This window comes from Echinops telfairi, unplaced genomic scaffold (genome assembly GCF_000313985.2).
Source record: "Echinops telfairi isolate 266 unplaced genomic scaffold, ASM31398v2 ScPeMD7_23;HRSCAF=83, whole genome shotgun sequence".
Taxonomy (NCBI): Eukaryota; Metazoa; Chordata; class Mammalia; order Afrosoricida; family Tenrecidae; genus Echinops; species Echinops telfairi.
This window is the reverse complement of record NW_022103920.1, coordinates 40823787-40834464: the sequence shown is the minus strand read 5'-3', so window position 1 is coordinate 40834464 and position 10678 is coordinate 40823787. Positions and strand designations below refer to the sequence as shown.

The window sequence follows — 10678 nt, the reverse complement described above, 5'->3', positions numbered from 1 at the left end:
GAGCGGGCGCAGGGGGCCGAGCCGGAGACCGAGCCTGAGTTCGGGAGCGGCAGCAGGGGAGGCATAGACACTTCGAGCAGCCTCGTCGCCGCCTCTGCGTTCCTGCTGACGGACTGGGTGCCCCCTCCCCTACGCCTCGGTTGCTGGTGAAGAGGCTGTGCGCTGCTGTTTGGGGAGGGGGTGTGTGGAGCCGCGTCCAGAGTCCGCAGTGACTGCTCTCAGGGGGTCGCCCGCTCGCGGAGGTGTGGAGAGACTCCTTGGGGGTCGAGCGAATAACGGGGTTCGGGTGTCTGCTGTGTGACCATCACAGGTCAGTGCCTGTCGTCTCTGGGAGTTCAAGGGGTTTGCGGGGTGGGGGGGACTTGTGTGTCTGGCGGGAGGGGGGCTCTCATCTTTATCCTTCCGGGGAGGGAGTCGACGTTGACACTCAGGTGTTTGCACTGGAGCCAGACGTTGCTTGTTGAATCGAATCGAGCCCACCTGGCCCCTTGGCCCTAGCAAAGGGGGCATGATGGCGGGATTTCGGGTCGGGGAAGGGGGAGCCGGCAGTTAACCCCCCTGAGAGAGGGAGCTAGGGAGGGGGCGCCCTGCTCCCGGTAGCAGGTTAGGGCCGCCGGGCGAGGGGGGCGGCGGGCTGGTGACTGACTGGGGAGTAGGCTGCTGTCGGAGTGGTGGCCGCGCCGCCGTTCTCTGGTGCTGGGCACCCACCTAGGCCCCAGGGTCCTCTCCCCTTTCTTGCCTGGCGGTCAGCCGCTGCTGTAATTGTCTGGTGGGCACGAAGGGGCGGACAGGACGCCCGGGGCCGGCGCTCTCTTTGTGGGAAGGGGAAGGAGACGGCCAGCTCCCGGTCCTCTCCGGGCGAGGGGAGAGCGTCAACCCGCCTCTGTTGTGGGCACCCGGTGCCCAGCCTTCAGCGGTCTCCTCCCTGCCCCCTCCCCTGGCATTATCGCCGGCCTTTCCTGGACCGGAGGCGTCTGATCCACAATATGGCACATTTCGAAGGAGCTTATTTTGACCAAGGGGTTGGCACCAACCCGGTGGCAGCAGACACAGAGGAGAAACAAACGGTTCACTGTGCGAAATGGGGGAGGGGGCAGAAAAAACCATCCGGTGCTCGCTGCCCCCGGCCCTGGCTCCCCACAGGGCCGCCCCGGCCGGACTGAGCCTGCAGAATGGTACAATTCAAAGTCCGAGAGCAACCTCCAGAGTTCGCTCCAGAGGAAACCTCATGTGGCCCTTCCTAGCCCCTGTTTTTGAGAAGGAGAGCTCTGAGTAATGTAAGGTGCTAGGGAGTTTGGGAGACCTTGGAGAGAATGAAGTGAGGTGCATTCCACTCTCGGCTGAAGACATCCATACCTGCCTAGGAAACATTCCCTTGTATTTCCGTAATACCTGCGATGGGGAGTTAAAACTGAAATTTCCCTCTTTTGTCCTTTACAGATTCTAAAAATGGCGGCCCCAGGCTGATGTTGTGGTAATCTAATCAGCTCGGGTCCTCCACACCCCATGCAGTGCGTTTGTCTGCAGCATATTACAGGCTTATTATGTTTACATGAAAAGATGGGGCTTTTTTCCCCTTTCCCAAACCCTCTACAAAAATGTGCTGATTTTACTCCTTATTGCAATGCTGTGCTTTAGTTGATCAATTTTATTGTTTTGATTATTTCCCCCTCCCTGAGTGGCAAATTAAATGACACCACTTTTGAAAAAAATAACAGGTATTCTTGGATATTTTAGTGGCAGGGACAGGTGCCCATAAACCTATATTTGAGGACAAATAACAGTTTTTGTTCAGTTTAATCCAAGAATCTTTTAGTCAGTATGCCAGAATAAATTCAAATGTGTATGAGTATGTAAGTGCGGCCTATTTTATATCATTCGACATTGTAGTCTAGAGCGAAACGTTTCTCATCCAACTTCTGACCAATTTTGTGGATTTGGCTTTTCTACTGTTTGGGATTCATTCGTAGGGACCTGTCCAAGCAAGCCTAAACCTGTTACTTCATCTGGTGAAGAGGTGCTATTCTATTATGTTTGCACCTATTTTTATTCCCAATTCCTGACTGTATTTGAAAAAGTGAAGCTTCATCCCTTGCTGCCTTTTAACATTGTCTGACCGAATACTACCATAATTATGTAAGTAACAAAGTATGATTTTAGCTCGTGAGATCTTCCCCCCACCCCACTCCTTCCATACGTGCCCATTTGTTTATTATGGATTGAATCTGTTTTAATAGACCTTTCATAAAAGCCATGCCATATAGGGTCTTGAGTTCATTTTAAGCAATGGGACAAAAAATTACATGGTGTTATTTAACTATTTCTAAAATTGTGAATGATTAAAATTCCTTTTTTATAGTGTAAAGTTGAGTTTCTCTTTGGCATGAACTAAGTAGTGAGATAGGGAGGACCATTAAGGGCATTTAATGACCATTCTTATTATGGAGCAATTGAAGCATGAGTGCCTTTCAGTACAGTAGTACTTAAAAGGGTTTAGAGTATACATTTTTCATGATTCTCCTATCCCATTGTAAATATTTTAGAACAGAGTTTACTTAATATGGTGAATATAAGGTAGCTTCATCATGGAATACTTAGGCTGTACACAGTCTTGCTTAGAAGCCTTGAAATAATTTGCTTAGAAAATAAAAGTAGGTAGTAGGGGTAAGGATTTGGGTCCTTATTTTTAGGTTTGACTGAGCATGTAAATATAAATCCTTCACAATTCTGTAAAGATTGTGCATTTATTTTATAGGCTAGGTGGTTAAGATCTGTGATACTTTAAACTTACTGCTAGTTTGAGAGCTGTGATACTTTAAACTTACTGCTACAGTTTGAGATCTGTCTATTCAGTTTATGTAGCCACAGGAGGGAATACACTCCCCCCCCCCTTTTTTTTTCATTGTGAGGTAGGTCAGATGGCCTTATTTGACTTCTGCAGAAAATATCACCTTAGAAATTACAAGGAGCTAGTAAAGTTACCTTCAGTCTCCTTACTTTCTACATACTTGCTGGCTTCATGGTTTTAGGTTTTTGGCTCCTTTGTTTTTTATTATTTCTTTTGATGTGCTTTGGTTTTAGTTCCTGTAAAATGAAAACTGCCCTTTTTTAGTATATTGCACCTTGTTTACAATGGTTACTTTGCACATAACATGTATATTTATGTGTGTGTATATATATTTATAAATATATATGTGTTTCTGATCAGTGTACCTCTCAATTGGCTCTGTGTTTTAAGTTAGGATTGTAGAGGCACATTTGTAAGGAGGGTAGGCATAATTTATGTTCCCAGAGCATTTTGAAATCTTTGGTCCCTTGGGGAAACTAGTCATATATGGTCTTCGTTCTTAGGGTAGCTGAGTTTGGGAGTTGGGCTGAGGGATTGTTTATTTGGTTAAGTGGATTTGTAGAAAACTAATGTAATTGAAGAGCAGATTTTATTTTTAGCGACTACATTTTGATCAAACGCTCCATTTGTTGTCAGTATAAGTTAAAGGATCTTTTTAAAAAAAATCAGTTTAAGCTTAGAATCTTTGCATTTGTTCTCCATTTACCTTAAAACCTACCAGACTGGTAACTCCTATCATGTTTATTTTTTTAATAGCTTCTAGCCAGAGACTCATCATATATTTCACAGTAAGCTAGGAATTTTTTTTATCTAAAAATGAGGAAGTGAGGAGAGAAGTTGAAATTCTACCTTCAACACATACTTTATGTAAAGAAAATACTATGGTGTATTGGAGAAATTATACCTTCTAAGTTGGTTTTTCAGTTTTGAAGGTGAATTAACCCATTTTCATGCATCAATCTCATAAAGACACCCATGGCTTTATTTTTAAAGGTGTATTATTACAATCCTAACACAGCTCTTTTCTTTAAGTTGCTACTTGGACAATTAATATATTGAGTTTTAAATGTATAAAACCAATAGAATTTTGAAACAGTCAGCTGCTTAAAAATATTGGTATGGTGTTTGTTATTTAAAACTATTTTCCTAGTGTGTAATAGCTTTTATTTTGATTTTATTTGTAGCAGATGTTAGGTACTCAGTTATTTTTAAGTTTAATGCTTTCATCTAGGAGAGTACATTTACATCTCAAATATTCAGTGATCAGAGTGACAAGTTCCTTCTCATGCATTAGACTAAAACATACTTGTGTTTTATGAGACTTATTTTTTAATATTGAGTATAGAATTGTTTTTCTTGTACTTCGATAATAAAATTATTTTTTGTGCTGACTAATGAAATGAGAAGAGGAATATGTTTTGAAATATTGATACAGAAATGTTTGCTGGATTTTAGGTTGGATTTTAAATTCAAATAACTTGAATTTTCTTTCCTTTTTTTTTTTTGTGATGTCCAAATATTGGGAAGAGCCTGTGTTTGTGTGTGTGTGTGTGAGATTCTTTGTAGTGCTTAAAATTAATGTGGAAAGGCACAGTTTTTGGTTTAAGATGGTTAAGTACACTAAATTTGTAGAGAGAATTTGATTGTACCATCTTGCTAGTCTGAATAAACAATGAATTAATCATAATTGATGCAAATTTTTGTTATTATGAGCACCTACACTAAGTGCTATACAAAAATGAAATGGCAGTAACTCGGGCTGAATTAATTAGATCTTATTTGTATCTTTAACCATGTGAGAATTTTTTTTTAGCCACTAAGGATGCTTTTCATTTCAATCAGCTAAGAAAACAGTTGGTCATATATGTTATTTAGTATACATTTTCACGTGATGTGAAGTGAAAGCTTTTTTCCCTCATAGCCCACAAATTGGATTTAAGACTGGCATCTTTGGGGAAGAAGTAGGGGTAAGGTAGGGCAAGCTATTGGGAGATTAGATAACTTGTTTTTTAACATTTTATTAGGGGCTCATACAACTGTTATCCCAATCCATACACACATCAATTGTGTAAAGCGCATTTGTACATCGTTTCTCAAAACATTTTCTCTCCATTTAAACCCCCGACATTAGGTCCTCATTTTTCCCCTCCCTCCCCGCTCCCCCCTCCCGCATGAGCCCTTGATAGTTTATAAATGGGTATTTTGTCATATCTTGCCCTGTCCGACGTCTCCCTTCATCCACTTTTCGGTTGTCTGTCCCCCAGGGAGGAGGTCACACACAGTTCCCTGTAATCGGTTCCCTCTTTCCTACCCATTCTCCCTTTACCCTCCCTGTTTAGATAACTTGTTTAAGTTGTTGAATACAAAAATGCTTATTTGAAAAGTAAACTCTCATCTAACTCACAGTTCACAATAAAGTTTTGGATTTTTTAAAATTTTTAGATGAATTTTACAGCTTTGTTATAAATAGGACCTAGTTATTTGCCAAAGCTATTTGGTAAGTTTTGGGGATGTTTGACATTTTAATGCAATGGATTAATCTTGGAATTCCATTTTGAAATGGTGCTTTCAGGCTTCATCAAAGCAGGCATTGTACTTTTTAATAAAAATAAAACATTTTTAATAAAAATGTATTTTAAAAAACTTTAACTCGTGAAATTTGGGTTTATGAAAAGACCTATATTCAAATCAACATGAGAAAAAACAATTTGTATAACTTTATACAACAGTTGGAGAAGAGGGGTAAATTCTTAACAACTCTAAGATAGTTGCTTAATTGAGAGTTAATCCAAAGCAAGAAACACTCATGGTCTTAATTTTATTATTGAGAAAGGTAATGTTGAGCAACCATACCTGTGTTATAGCCAACATAGTTGCAGCATTTAAAGTCTGAACCTGTAGCAGAAAGCTAAGACATGTTAGCAAGACTGAATTAATTTTGGCTTGTAATATTTGCAAAATAATTTAAAACATGTTGCCTAACATTTTATCTGGACTCGAAAATTGTTAAATTTTTTAATTTATACTAATTTTCAAAAGGATATTTGAAACACTTTCTGTTTAAAGATCTATTAACCGAAATTTACCCTGATAAATCATTTTAATTTTGAGTTAAATAAATTTACCCGTTAAATGTTTTCTCAATTTTTGGTGTGAAAACAAGTTCAAGCCTAGTGTCAATGGTTTTTAGCTGAGACTGAGGAATATAGTGAAAAGAATTAAGCATTACAACTTAAAATATTGCTAGAAAAAAAATAATTTTGGTTTTCAAAGGTTGATCTATAAAGAAAAAAATATGAGAAAGATACTCTCTTCTAGTATTTTCATTTTCTTATTTTATGGAATAATGAAATAAATTTTTTTTTTTTTTGGTTTTGAGTCTATAGAGTGATCTCTTGCATTCTTGTTATCTTGCTTTATATATCATTTTTTTTTTTGCTTTATATATCATTTTTAAAATACAAGGACAAGGTTCACAGTTTTGAAAACCCTTTTCCTCTCTTTATGATGTGGCAGAAGATGAAGACTCTTGATGTGCCCGAATTTAAATGGTTAGAATTGTGTCCTAATAGTCATAAATGGATAAGATCTGAGACTGACCTGACACATAGTAGTACTCCAGGAAATAAGGTTACTCCTTTTGTAAATATTTGCTTCTCTTTAAATGTAGTTGTTTAATTGGTTGAATTGACATTTATTACATCTTAAGTTCCCTGGAGCCAGCCCTCCCCCCACCCCCAAAACAACAACAACAACATTTTGTTGGACTTATTAACCTCAAGGCCAGCAGTTCAAAACCACCAGCTGTTCCTTGGAGGGTAAAGGAAGCTTTCTACTCTCCTAAAGAGTTACAATCTTGGAAATCCATAGGGGCAGCCCTACCCTGTACTATTGGGTTTACTTTGAGTCAGAATCAACTCGATGGCAATGAGATAGAGAGATACATAGAGGGAGCCCTAGTGTGCAGTTATGTCACACATTGAACTGCTAACCCCCAGGTCAGCAGTTTGAAGACCCTAAGGGAGAAACATGAGGCTGTCTGTGCCCATAGAGATAGAAAGCCTGGCAACCCGATGGGGCAGTTCTACCCTGTCCTATAAGATCACTATGAGCTGGGATCTGAGACAGAATTGACTTATTGGCAATGGGTTTTTTTTTTAATGTACCTTGAGAGAGAAGAATGTCCCTGCCTTAAAGTACTTCTACCTCTCAAAAAACCTGCTGTTTTGTTTTAGGATTTGTTTACAGGCAAGGAGCAGAAATCTGCTTCAGCTAACTTAAGTAAAGAATATATTAGAAGGTGATAGGAAGATTCCAGAACTTTTTGAAAGGAAACATAAAGGAACCTCACAGGAATTGGCAAAGCACCAGATAGCCACTTTTCTCCATCTTGAGCTCGCTGATTACCTGTTACTGGTTAAGGAAAAAACAGGAGGCCTGGTGCAGAAGTGGATTAAGCATTGGACTGCTAAAGAAAGGTTGACTCAGTTTGAACCCAATAGCCGTTTCTTAGGAGAAAGATGAGGCAGTCTGTTGCTATAAAAATTTTTAGCCTTGGAAACCCTAAGGAGCTGTTCTACCTTATCCTTTAGGTTCACTATGAGTTGGAAACAACTTGGTTTGTTTTTGTATTGTTAAGGAAATGGTAGCAGAGTACGTATTTATGGTTTGTGTGTGTGTGTGTGTGTGTGTGTGTGTGTGTAAAATTTCTTTGGATTGGGGAACAAGAGAAAAACAACTCTAATTTGTCTGTAAAGAGTACCCTTTTTTTGAAAATCCATAGACATTCAAATATAGTTAGGAAGGCATCCAAAACTAAATAATTGGTTATCAAATGGGTGACCTAATTCTTTATTTAAAATAAAAATACATACAGAAGTTGAATGCTGTATATACATACTAAAGTGGTTTAAAAAAAAATAATTTCAAACATACAGATCAGTTATATGAGTAGTACAAAGAACTCTCTTATACCGCTCATTCAGATTCTGTAATTTTTAGCATTTTGCCACATTTATTAAGTTCTGATACATAAAATTTTGTTCTGAACCATCTGAGAGAAGATTGTATAAAAGACACTCCTTATAACCCAGTACTTTAGTATGCATTTCCTAAGAAAAAGGATGTTTTCTTTCATAATCAGAGTAATTTTCAAATACAGAAATTTTAGCATTGATGTATTTTTAAAATGTATTTTATATAGTGTATAATCCATATTCCAATTTTATAACACCCCCTAGCATCCACCCATAATAACCAATCCAGGATCATATACTTAGTTTCTCACGTCTTTTGACAATAATTCCTTACTGTTTATCTTTCATAAATGGTAGGCTAATTATTTATGCAATATCCTTTGATTGGGTTTGCCCCAGGTTTCTTTATGATTAAATCTAGATAATGCATATTTGGATAGAACACTTGGTTAAAGTGTTGAATAGTTTCTCCACTATATTGCTGATATTTTTCTTTTGTAGTTAGTAAATCATTTGTGTGGAGATACTTTAAGATGGTGTAAATATTCTTAAACTTAACAGACTTTCCTTGATTGAACGTCTCTTTAAAATTCTTGCCTGAAAAAGTTGTAACTATACTGGTTGCAAATATAGTAAGGTTTTTACAGTGGTTGTTTCTAGGTACTTAAGGTTGTGAGAATTTTAATTTCTTGCTGTTCTCGGATTTTTCTGTAATGCAAATGATTTGCTTTTATAGTCACAACAAATGAAAACTTTTTATTGTGAAAATATGCGTGAAAACATCCCAACATTTTCTACATGTGCGATTCATTGACATTAATTACATTTTTCTAGTTTTACAATATTCTCAATATCCTTTTCCAAATCATTCCACCACCATTAACACAAACTCAGTGCTCCCTTAGCAAAAGCTCCTCCTTTCCTTTTCACCAATAGTAATCATTAGAGGGGGGAGCGGGGAGGGAGGGGAAAAATGAGGACCTAATGTCCGGGGGGTTAAGTGGAGAGAAAATGTTTTGAGAATGATGTACAAATGTGCCTTACACAATTGATGTGTGTATGGATTGCAATAACAGTTGTATGAGCCCCTAATAAAATGTTTAATTAAAAAAAATAGTAATCATTAATGATCTTTGATTTCTATATATTTGCTTACTTCACCATAAATAAGGTCATATAGTATTTGGATTTTTTTATTCAACATGTTGTTTTCAAGGTACATCCATGTAGTGGCCTGTATCAAAAACTCATCTACCTTTAAGGTTGATAGTTTCCCATTGTGTGTATACACTACCGCTGTGTATCTATTCCTATATTGATATGACCATGCACAACACAGTGAAACACTTTCTGGTCCTGCACCACTCTCACAATCACTGTATGTTTGAGCCCATTGTTGTAGCCACTGGGTATCCATCTCCTTTGACACCCTTCCTCCTTTCTACTTTACCATCTTTTGGCTAATTTAAAAAGTGCTGAAATAAATATTGGTGTACAGGTTTCAGTTTGTGCTTATACCATTACTTCTTATGGCTATATATCTAGATTGGGATTGCTGAGTCATATGGTAGTTCTGGTTCTATATTTTGTAGAACTGCCGCACTGTTTTCCATAGTGGCTATGGCAGCTTACATTGCCACCAGCAGTAGATGAGGGTTCTAGTATTTCTACAACCTTAAATGAAAAATTTTAAGGGAGAAAAACTGTAGATAGATTTTATTTGTATTCCTATACAGTTTCCCACACAAATAGTACTTGGGGTGTTTCTTGGTTCCTGGTCTAATTTGAAATCCACAATACAGAAATTATGTATTTAGATCATTAAATTCATTTTTACAATGTGATTCCAATTTGTCACTTAGTTTTTAGAATTATTGCTAAGTGAGTCTTGATTTACATCTGTATTTAGGATTATGGTTTCCTACTAATACTAACACTGATTTCTAAGGCAAGGATGAAAATCTATTTTAATATCAGTGAGAGTCACTCCTCTCCATTAAAAAAAAATCCTCCAAGGAATTTTAAGTAAACAATTTTGTGGGGAATTGAGACTCTTTTCACATACATGTAAGTTAATACTTTTTTCCCCCTCTTTTAAAAATCATTTTATTGGAGGCTCACAAATACTTTTTTTAAAGGGTTGGTCAGATGGTACATGTAATATGGCAAAGCGCTAGTTATATGTACCTCTTAGAACAAAGCAATGAACAACGGAAAAGTGGGTGAAGGGAGACATTGGTCAGTGTAAGACATGAAAAAATAATTTATAAATTATCAAGGGTTTGTGGGGGAGGGAGGGGAAAAATGAGCTGATACCAAGGGTTCAAGTAGAAAGAAAATGTTTTGAAATTGATGCCAACAAAGGTACAAACGTGCTTGACACAATGTATATATGTATTATGATAAGAGCTGTATAAGCCCCCAATAAAAATGATTTTTTTTTTTTTTTAAAAAAGGCGTATGATTAGCTAGAGGGTTTTCTATCAGATCAGAGCACCTACCCTGGTATGGACATGTAAAGTAGGACTCTATTGACAGAAGAGAGTAAGTTAAGACTGTGGAGTTAAAGCTACTTAAGTTAAACATTTCCCACTGTGATCCTGGGATACCGGTATCAATTACCATGAAGTATTCTTAAAATGAACCTTCCTGGGCCCCATCTCAGACCTGTCTTTGGAGTGAGCCTTAAGACTGCATTTTATTACTAGTCCCAGCTAAGTTTTACACTGTTCTAGACATTCCTTTTTATTTTACAAGGAGATTGTAAAATAGGTTAGATAACTTTCTCAAAGCCCTATAGTTAGGTAATAATTGATTAGGGACTAAAAGTTAGGTGTTTGTGCTTAATACTTTT

General features: G+C 37.9%; 1 protein-coding gene across 3 annotated transcripts in view; it reads left to right on the top strand.

Annotated features, from left to right (window-relative positions):
- The first annotated feature begins 18 nt into the window (after positions 1-18).
- Positions 19-10678, top strand: part of KMT2E (lysine methyltransferase 2E (inactive)) — an 85343-nt gene continuing 74683 nt past the window's right edge. For all 3 annotated transcript variants that reach the window (XM_045289015.1, XM_045289016.1, XM_004702601.4), the window contains exon 1: positions 19-310. The gene's annotated coding sequence lies outside the window, so the exon portion shown is untranslated. The remainder of the gene's footprint in view (positions 311-10678) is intronic.